The sequence below is a fragment of the Helianthus annuus genome, chromosome 4, assembly GCF_002127325.2.
Source record: "Helianthus annuus cultivar XRQ/B chromosome 4, HanXRQr2.0-SUNRISE, whole genome shotgun sequence".
Classification (NCBI taxonomy): Eukaryota; Viridiplantae; Streptophyta; class Magnoliopsida; order Asterales; family Asteraceae; genus Helianthus; species Helianthus annuus.
In genome coordinates this window covers 67,445,152-67,457,076 of record NC_035436.2, presented here as the reverse complement: position 1 = coordinate 67,457,076, position 11,925 = coordinate 67,445,152, and positions in this window count along the sequence as shown.

Sequence of the window (11,925 nt, the reverse complement as noted above, 5' to 3'; positions counted from 1 at the left end):
AGTACACAAGTTTGATTATTTTAATTGTGTTGTCTAATATCTAGAAGACATATAAACCAATGGATTAAGATCTTGGATTTGCCTATAAATAACAACACTAAACACATGAGATCATAACTCACCACATTCCACCCAACACCACTCTCTCTTTCCCTCTTCCAAACTCACGGCCAAACACCCCTTGTCTACACATCCGTCTTCGATTCTTGTTCATCCATTCCAAGTATACACAAGCTTCAAGGGTCACGTATTAGGAGTCTTGGAGCAAACGGAAGCGGAAGGACCTCATTACTTAGCTTTTATCCACCTCATTTTCACCTAGAATCTTCCCTAGCCCCGAGCTAGAGGTATAATGTTTAAAACTCACTCTCGAACATATCTAAAGTGGTTAATATGATTTATAACGGTTAAAATGCGGAAACCCATCTTTTGGATCTTTAAAGTTTACTAAAACTTGAACTTTGTTGGATAAAAGATCATAACTTGTGTAAAAGTTGTAGTGTTTGAATATGGTGATTATTAAGGCCCGATCTACGTTGTGGTGGCTCGGATCATCGTTTAACCCGACTTTGTTAAGATCATAAATCTTGACATAAGCTTGTTTCTATCGGTACAAGGGTTAAAAGGTGAAACTCTACCACACGAAAGACATGAACTTGTGTAAAAGTAATTTTACTAGTAAAGTGGTGTTTAAAACTAGCGGATCTACGTATCTGCAAGTGGTATTCTCGTAGAACCAAGTGTCAAGAAAATCATGTTTTATAAAAGTCAGATGATATACTAACAAATGTGATTTTACAAACCACAAGTGTATAAACACTTGTGAAATAAGAAGTTTTCGACAAAATATCAATCTTTGAGAAAGATGACGGGAAGTTGTAAAGAATGATTTATTCTAAAAACGGGGTTTTTACAAGATTAAACTATTTCATACAAAGATCCACCAAATATAAGGGGATCTACACAATAGTTTTCGGAAAAACTACAAGTTCATGTAATAATGCGATTTACATACTAGTCGGCAAGTTTGATGTGTTGAAAACTAGTCTAATGCGTTGGAAATTATTTGATTGAATCAAAAGGTTGTTGAAGTGATTTTTGTAAAAGAAAATGATACGCTTGAAAGCGTGGCCACCTCCAGTTACAGGGGAAACTCTGGCGAATTTTTTCTAAAATCTAACACTTAGAATTATTTACAAGTGTTATAATTATTTTTGATATATTTTCAAATATATTTCGCCATGATTTTATTTACTAAATAATCGGAGGTGGGATTTTCACGAAACTAAACGTGATAAATATTTATTCGATAAATATATTTGTTACCACACTGTTTATGATTATTTTGTGAAAATATATAAATATTATTTTTAGAGTAAAAATAATATTTACAAACGCTGACGAACCCAAAATAATGCAAACGCTTACACGACAAACATATAAGTTACAACGGTAATTACTATTACCACCCGATTACTAAAACGTAACTTACGCATTAGGCGGAAATATTCATGAACGCGTATTTTGTCAACGTATTATTTTTGGAAATATTATGTGAAGTGAAAATATAGTATTTTTGAGAAAAATATTTATATTTTGGAATGAGAAGTAAAGATATATTAAGTGAGACTTAGTATTATAAATTGAACGCACATGTATTAAATCCCCCATCCTTGGGAAGGAAATTAAATTACCAAGTACATACAAGGAACGGTTGTCTAACTGTTTCCCCAAAAATGTAAACTATAAAGCCAAGGCACGGCCATCCGTCTAATAAAGTTAGCACATGTAGGTCGTTGCATAGCTGTCGGACATTTGGAGTACTTGGTATAGCGACGCACTGACTGTGAGTTCATGTCCCCCTTTTCTCTTAACTGTTTTCAGTTTTCTAAACTGCGGGGGTGAAATACATGTTACTATGTTTGCGAATATTTCTGATATGGTATGGTTAGCGTAAGGAGGGTTGTTATTTAGATCATGTGAACTGGGTAGGCGGAAACTTGAGGTCATTAATCCTCAGGGTAGGACCGAGGGGCAGGAGCGATAGATCTATTTGGGTGTAGCGAGCCCAGTCCCAGGCCCAGCGTAACGGACCTCGGGATGACTTTGTACCCGGCGCATAAATCTGCTAGGTTTGAGCCTTCCTACTTGCATTTCACACATATCAATGGCCTTGCAAACCATTGGTGATCTCTTTTTCCTTATTTGCTACATACCAGGATTTTATACTTACAAAGGTTTTTACTTACTCACTACACATGAACTTGCTCAACAATTTTTGTTGATTTTTCCAACTTACATGTATTTCAGGTAATTAAGGATCTGGCATGGTATGATACGTTTTCACGCTGCGTATGAGAAATAAGGTCATCCAAAGTTTAGGGGTCGTGTCTCTTGCCTGGACGAGCCACCACTCTTAAGCTACGTCTGCTTTATGTTTGTGATTCTGAACAATGTTTTTATGAATTAGGTTGTAACTTCCGTTGCATGTGTCGGTGCTTTAAAACAATGTTGTGGTACTTTTATTTTGAAACTTAATCAATGGATGATCTTGCATGGTTTTACTTTCATATAGCTTTGTTATGATTAAGCTATGGTATTAAGAAGTCACACCAAATTAACCACGCTTCCGCAAAGCCAGGGTGTGACAGCTTGGTATCAGAGCTCTGATCATAGCGAACTAGGATTCCTCCTCGAGTCTAGACTATGATCACTAGGGCTCTCACGAAAACATTTTTACTGCATACCACTTAAGTCCAGATCCAAAACGTTTTTACAAACAAATGTTGAGCACATTTTATTTATTATTTTTTTAGGCTCAGTCTGGGAGGCTGAGGCTCGGTCTGAGAGACTGAGGCTCGGTCTGGGAGGCCGAGGCTCGATCTAATGGATCGAGGTAGTTGACTAGTGGGACTAGGGAGTCAGTCTGGGAGGCTGGGAGAATTGACTAGTGGGACTAGGGAGTTAGTCTGAGAGACTGGGAGGCTAGTGGGACTAGGAAGAGCAGTCTGGGAGGCTGGGAAAATTGGCTAGTGGGACTAGGAAAGGACAGTCTGGGAGGCTGGGAGGCTAGTGGGACTAGGAGGATTATGTGATTATTATTTGGTAACTTATGTGATTACCTGATTACCTGATTATTTGTGCACCCCTGCCATGCGACATGTTTATGCGTATGAGATTCGGATACCACCGGACCTTTACCCATAGTATCTGACGACATTATATCTTCAGAGCACGAGGTGCATACCTCCGATTACACGAGCACTGATGACGATGACTTCCAGCCCTTCGCTCTGCCCGATGGCGCTGATGAGCCTATTGATGACCCTCCTGCTGAGTACTTGCCCCTAGTTGTGATTCCAGCTCCTATTCCTTTAGCTGTCTATCCCGCATATGACTTGCTACTCGACGCCGAGGCTAACGGCGATATCGATTTGTTTGAGGACGAGCCTTTTGAGGATGAGATTCCGGGTGCAGCCCTTCTTCCCGCTGGCGACCTTCTGATGATCGCTGACGCCCCTGCTGAGGACTCACCCGCACATTCACCGGTCCCAGACTCCTTTGAGTCTGTGGCATCCGCACCTTCTCACGAGGTGAGCGCACAGCACTTTGCACACGACTCGGATCCTGACCAGGCATCCTCTGCTGCACCAATTCCGAGCTTTGCATTCGAGCGTGACGGTATAGAGGATTCTGATCCCATCTTTCCTCCAGGATTTGACCCGGATCACGACATTGAGTATATCCCGATGGACCAGCCCATGGAGGATCCCGCTGCTCCCATCGACCCTGAGTTTGATTTTGAGATGGCCTTTGATGATCCCGAGCCTACCGTAGCCCCCGAGCCAGTAGCTGCTTCAGACCCCGTATTCGAGCATGACCCTATTCGTGCAGATGTACCCGCTGTGGATCCTTTGATTGATGATGTACCTATCGATGACCATCCTATTGCTGCTCCACTATTGGAGGATGAGCATGCTGTTGATGCCCATGTTGATGCCCCTCACATTGCTGATATTCCTGCTGATCCTGTTATTGCCCCTTTCCCTGACCTTGTGCCTATACAGCCCAATCATGCGCTTCTTGCAGCCCAAGTTAATTCTCGATACACGCACACCCGAAGTGGGTGGATAAACGATGACAATAGTTACCCACCTTTGGAGTTTCCTGTGACACTCCCTTGTGACTCCTGTTTCAGTCCCTGTTCTAGTTCCTATGGAAGCACCTTTGCTTCCCACACTCACCACTAATACTCACCACACCGCTACATGACCGGAGCCTGTACTTGAGCCAGCTAACTACACCATCGAGACAGCTCGATGTCGCGCCTGCTGAACCTACACCTTTACGTGGTCACGACCTTGTTTCTTTTTAGTCGGCCAGACGTCGCACTTCTTATATCTACCTGCATCGGACAGCCCCCCCCCCCTCATTTGTGAAAAGGTTCGTTTTCCCCTTGTGAAGATCGATGCCCGTTGCGCCATCATGCCTAACACCTTCTATCAGGATATACCCGCACCTAGAAGAAATTCCCCAGGCCGCACCGCTTGCTACATTCACCACTACAACGTTCGATAAGCCAATTGGATGGTGCCTACAAACGCACTATGTTAACTATAAACCCTTACCATTTCTCGCATTATGAAAAACGCACACAGGATAGGTTGCTCCAGTAACAGCAACTGCAAGTTAAGGATAAGAGTCGCGGAACGTTGAAGCTGAGCTGACACCTCGAAGGGCAACTTCAAATGCATACATTACATAACTAAAAACATGAGTTAAGTGTCTACATCACAAGACAGCATATTGTCTGAAAACTTTAAGTAAAACACCACGTCCTTCACCAACATGCCTTGATCCGCCACATACATCAGGATCCCTTTTATGCTCTTAACCCCTGATATTCCACCGCCCCCTGGGATTTTTGATAATCGTTCCTTTTACCATTAAGAGGCAATTCAGTTAACTACTTCGAGGAATATACAAGCTCGCGGAGAAATTCAAGCATGTCGATAGTTTACTACTCTCTTCTCCCCCACCTTAGTTACTAGAAATGTTGATACCTGGATAACGCAAATTGCGTTACGATTGGGTAGAGACCCCAAGATTGTGGAGATTTGAGAGGACCACGTCTGACTACGCAATTTAGATATGCTAATATACTTGTTGGGCAAGTGTAGGGAGACCCGATGGCCCTGATAATGTGATACATTTTGTAAGGCAATGAAATTGTAGCCGGAAAACGATGGAAACCAATTGTCATAAAGCATGTGCTAAAACATTATGGCCAATAATCAACGAAAGCTCAGTCACAATGTCATTGCTAAATGTGATCAGTAACGCTTATGCGCGTACTAAAATTTTGATACTACATGTTTACGTGCTATACTTTTATTCAACGAAACCCTCAAATTACGTACGAACGTTATGATTATGATGCAATGTGCTTACCCGTATAATGAAAACCTAATCATAAGACGTAATACCAATATAATGGGAATGTGCTATGACTGAGAAACACGTGTTTGTTTGATATACGTTCGGCAAGCATGATCCCAATTACTTGCTTGATGAATTGCGTGATGTGTAATATAATGACTTAAACATGTGAGATACATGTGCTCCAAACAACTATTTATGTTCCTTGAATAGAAGAGACCTGACTAACATGAACTTCTTCCTAGAAGATGTCGCATCAAGAGATCACCCGACTGACTGAGGCAGAATGGTTAGCGCACGCCTCTCGAGTCAGAGCTCGGCACGAGGTTCTTCGCTACCAACATGGCGAAGGTGCCTCGGGGAGAGACCTACCTAACGGTAATGTTTAAGTCACTTGAGACACATTACGATACGTTGGAAAGTCCCTAAAGTGCCCTGCTAATACCTATTGTGATGATGAATTCTTGGATACAGGGTGTACCTACCAGTTTTTCCTAGAATGCAACCCTCCGAATTTCGATGGCACGGGAGGTGCCATAGCATTTGTAAAATGGGCTGAGAATGTGGATGCCGTTGTGCGAATGAGTGGTTGCACGCCAGAGCAGCAAGTCCCATACATTTCCGGATTGCTACAAGATGGAGCTCTGTTATGGTGGGACCGTAAGGTTCGAGAGTTGGACGAGGCTGTAGCTTATGCGATGTCATGGAGCGAGCTGAAATAGATAATGCGAAAGGAGTATTGCTCTCAGAAGGATATCCAAGGGTTGGAATTAGAGTTCAGAGAGCTACAGAAGGAAGGTCCAGATGTGGTAAAGCACGTGAAAAGGCTTTACGATTTGTCGCGAGTCATTCCGTACCTAGTGGAACCCGAGTTGAAGAGAATGGAGCAATCTATTTGGGAATTGACACCCCAGGCCTTGAGCTTGATGATGGCATCGACGCCGCCATCACCCGTGATTGCCCATGTAACAGGACTGGAACTCACTAAGGAAGCATTTAGATTGGTGAAACTATCAATCCTGGATGAGAAAAAGGAAACAACAATGGAGACATCTGGGAAGAACAAAAGAAAGCTTGGCAAATCTCAGGGAGGTGAACAGGCAAAAGAAAGGAGAAGGGCCAAAAAGGGAAAGATGTACCTGGGTAACCTACCTAAGTGCGAAGTATGCCAGCGCCATCATAAAGGGAAGTGCAGTATTAGGAAGTGTGACAACTGTGGAAAAAGGGGACACGACAGGGAAACGTGTTGGCAGGAGACGAAAAGAGGAAAGGAAGGTTGTAACTGCGGTGGTATGGGGCACCTTAGAAAGGATTGCCCAAGGGAGACTAACCAAGACCATGAAGAAGCATCCAACATCGGAGCTAGTAAGGCCTGCCAGGATCCAGATATGGTCACTGGTACGTTCTTTGTCAACCCAAAGTCTTGCATTCACGTTATTTGATAACGGTGCCGACCTTTGTCTCGCACCTCATGAATTTAGGAATCTACTTAGGTTAGTAGAGAGTAAGTTAGTCGACCCACTCTTAATGAGGCTAATTAATAAACGACCTCGACATAGTAACTAGGATGAACCCGCGATCGAGCAACCAAGCGGAAAATCGTTACCCACGTCCCGGAGATGAACGACGAAGCAATCATGACTCATGAGGAAAGATACGCCTCTACAAACTACAAATTGCCTGAAGGCATGGAGGATGTTGCGTGAAGAATAGGTTGCTTCTTGGCCCATGTCGGGGACAGGAGGAGCCAAAGAACTAAGACCTTCTTAATACAAGAAAATGCCCTAAGGTCTCCACGAGGACTTGCCAGAATGTTCTCTCCTACGGCTAATCTAGTTCGCGTCAGATAAATTCCCAACGTCACACCTGCGGTCAATACCCCTTAACGACTTAAACCCTCGGAAGCGCAAGGATTGACGGTGAAGCTACAGAAGTTGATGAAGAAGGAAGATAACAGACCAAAAATCCCCTGTTGGGAAAACCCCATATCTGCTCGTTAAAAAGGAGGATGATGATTTTCAAGTAAACATCAGCTACCAGGAACCGAACAAGCTAACCCACCAAAATCAGCGACTCTTACTAAAAATTTGCGGACCTGTTGTACAACTAACGATGAGAACCCGACTACTACACGACTGATCGACAATCGAACATCGTCAGAGAATATACCAGGATGAAATTGTGGGACAATGATCGTGCTTAAACATAAACAAAATACTGCTTCCTACACAATGAATAAACCAGATTCACACGAGGTGTGGAATCCAGGAAGACTGGAAGCCTTACATCTAGGAACCATATCTGTCAACTCAATCAAACATCATTAACTTGATCAACCTGTCATTATAGTTAACGAACCCGAAAGTACTTAAATTTTCTTCCGTTGAAGTCTTCATTCTCACTTCTAACAAGTAGAAATTTGCATTTCTGCTCCCTTCAAGTAGTTGCATCGCGTTGTCTTCCTTCGCTGAGAGCGAATGCACGTTTACTTCATATATTTGGTCACTTCTTCGTTTTAGTAAGAACGCATCACTTCATAACCCATGCACCATTTTCTACGCATGTGGTTTCATTTCGAATAAACGCTTCATGAATGTTCAGCTATTACATCGCCGAATCTAATTACTAGTTTGCGATTCGAATGACCTATATTTTGTCATTGTTGACTCTTTTGTTATCAAGTCAACACACTTATTGAAACCACCTGCTTGCGAGTTACATGTTTGCTATCATGTCAAGATTTCCTTGTTGACATGTACGTTTATTGTTTGGTTACGTTGAAACTAGGTTCAACTGCTTGAACATATCCAGTTCACATGATCAATTTGAGACACCATATGATGCATTGAGGGCATCATATTCCAATGCTTCGAAACAGATTCTTTTGTTTCGAGTCGTAGAAGACTTATTTGGTCTACGACTCCACTAAAACGTTTGATCTATTCGATACCTCGCGGTGGTAATTTCGCAAAAATTGAAGCCTGCGCTAATTTGGTTACTCACTTCGTATACGAATTCAATTCCCTATTTAGTTGTTAACAATCCAATTGCGATCTTCACAAACAAAGCGGTCTTAACACAGTTGCGTGTTAAGACAATGGTACATATATTCATTCCATAAGCACCATGTACCTCCTAACGATTCCCTCATTGTCAATCAAATGCCTTGCGGTACTTATTACTTACATTTCATCTTCGATTGGAAACAATGGATCTTTGATATTCCGTATTTAATTGGAAACTCTATAACATGGCATAAGTCAAATCTTCATGTTGTTTCAGTACACCTTCATCTGGTTCCAAACTCGGTGATTTTGTTCAGTCACCGCTATTTCAAATCTTGTCATTACGATACCTTGTGGTGTCATTACAAACTCATAGCTTGTGTTAATCATGGTCAACCGTTCCACGCAAAATATATAAACTTTTGTTGACTTGTCATTTACATATTCCTGATGCAACTACAAATCAAAGCAAGGATACACCAGGTTCGTCTGTATTCATTCGGTGTATCCTCACAGTTCAAAAGGGTCAAACACACTGAACCTTGCCACTCGTCTACTCGGGAGTTGACAGATCACTTTACCATTTCATTTGAGTAGAAAATTACGGAATGTATATAGAGGGTGTGGATTGTTAAATATTCTTGGAACCGCCAAGGGTGAGTAAGCTTTGATGCAGTTTGATGACTATCTACCTCGATGTTATATTTGCGTGAGGTGACCAAACGGAGTTAAGGTAGTACAAATTTCGAGGACGAAATTTCTTTAACGGGGGGAGAATGTGACAACCCTCACTAAACCAGGTTTCCGTACGACTTAATTAATAATAATTTACTGCTTAATTACTGTGCTTACTTGAATTTATGGGTAGACTGCTACTTGACTGTTGATACTTATACATATCTGCATCATACCTTACATACTGTCACTACATTATTTTCATGATGCACAAAAGCACAGTAGCACTATGAACAGATAGCCTATTGAACATGCTGATAAAGCCAGCATCAGGCAGACACTGCCTCTAAGGCCTGTATGAGCCAGAAATATTTTACTACACCCATAGTGTGTGTAGGGATACAAGGGTTGTGAAACTGCGTCTCTAGGAATAAGATATAATGATTGGATGTGCCTAAAACGTACTCTAAGCACAAAATACAACACTTTAATTATCAATTCAGCTTCTAATTAGCTAATAAAATGTCAAATCATGAGAAAAATATTACTAGGCACTTTCCAAAGTGTCGGGAATAAGTTGCGTCACTAAAAATGGTATTAACGACACTTAAAAGCTTTGTTAAGCGCTTTAACGAATTACTATCTAACCGAACAACCGGACTTTACCCGGAACATAAAAATATGGCCAATAATATTATTGATCTTTTTCTGAGCCAGTTAGGGTCCCTGATTACCCTAACACCCGCGTTAAAGCACAACATATGACTAACTAATTTAACCCCTAAATCTAACTTGGTTTAAAGTAACTAAACTCTAACTATACACTTGAAATCAAACCAAGACCCCCCCCCCATTGGAAATCGGCCAACTAAAGGGAACACAAGAGTACACAAGTTTGATTATTTTAATTGTGTTGTCCAATATCTAGAAGACATATAAACCAATGGATTAAGATCTTGGATTTGCCTATAAATAACAACACTAAGCACATGAGATCATAACTCACCACATTCCACCCAACACCACTCTCTCTTTCCCTCTTCCAAACTCACGGCCAAACACCCCTTGTCTACACATCCGTCTTCGATTCTTGTTCATCCATTCCAAGTATACACAAGCTTCAAGGGTCACGTATTAGGAGTCTTGGAGCAAACGGAAGCGGAAGGACCTCATTACTTAGCTTTTATCCACCTCATTTTCGCCTAGAATCTTCCCTAGCCCCGAGCTAGAGGTATAATGTTTAAAACTCACTCTCGAACATATCTAAAGTGGTTAATATGATTTATAACGGTTAAAATGCGGAAACCCATCTTTTGGATCTTTAAAGTTTACGAAAACTTGAATTTTGTTGGATAAAAGATCATAACTTGTGTAAAAGTTGTAGTGTTTGAATATGGTGATTATTAAGGCCCGATCTACGTTGTGGTGGCTCGGATCATCGTTTAACCCGACTTTGTTAAGATCATAAATCTTGACATAAGCTTGTTTCTATCGGTACAAGGGTTAAAAGGTGAAACTCTACCACACGAAAGACATGAACTTGTGTAAAAGTAATTTTACTAGTAAAGTGGTGTTTAAAACTAGCGGATCTACGTATCTGCAAGTGGTATTCTCGTAGAACCAAGTGTCGAGAAAATCATGTTTTATAAAAGTCGGATGACATACTAACAAATGTGATTTTACAAACCACAAGTGTATAAACACTTGTGAAATAAGAAGTTTTCGACAAAATATCAATCTTTGAGAAAGATGACGAGAAGTTGTAAAGAATGATTTATTCTAAAAACAGGGTTTTTACAAGATTAAACTATTTCATACAAAGATCCACCAAATATAAGGGGATCTACACAATAGTTTTCGGAAAAACTACAAGTTCATGTAATAATGCGATTTACATACTAGTCGGCAAGTTTGATGTGTTGAAAACTAGTCTAATGCGTTGGAAATTATTTGATTGAATCAAAAGGTTGTTGAAGTGATTTTTGTAAAAGAAAATGATACGCTTGAAAGCGTGGCCACCTCCAGTTACAGGGGAAACTCTGGCGAAATTTTTCTAAAATCTAACACTTCGAATTATTTACAAGTGTTAGAACTATTTTTGATATATTTTCAAATATATTTCGCCATGATTTTATTTACTAAATAATCGGAGGTGGGATTTTCACGAAACTAAACGTGATAAATATTTATTCGATAAATATATTTGTCACCACACTGTTTATGATTATTTTGTGAAAATATATAAATATTATTTTTAGAGTAAAAATAATATTTACAAACGCTGACGAACCCAAAATAATGCAAACGCTTACACGACAAACATATAAGTTACAACGGTAATTACTATTACCACCCGATTACTAAAACGTAACTTACGCATTAGGCGGAAATATTCATGAACGCGTATTTTGTCAACGTATTATTTTTGGAAATATTATGTGAAGTGAAAATATAGTATTTTTGAGAAAAATATTTATATTTTGGAATGAGAAGTAAAGATATATTAAGTGAGACTTAATATTATAAATTGAACGCACATGTGTTAAATCCCCCATCCTTGGGAAGGAAATTAAATTACCAAGTACATACAAGGAACGGTTGTCTAACTGTTTCCCCAAAAATGTAAACTATAAAGCCAAGGCACGGCCATCCGTCTAATAAAGTTAGCACATGTAGGTCGTTGCACAGCTGTCGGACATTTGGAGTACTTGGTATAGCGACGCACTGACTGTGAGTTCATGTCCCCCTTTTCTCTTAACTGTTTTCAGTTTTCTAAACTGCGGGGGTGAAATACATGTTACTATGT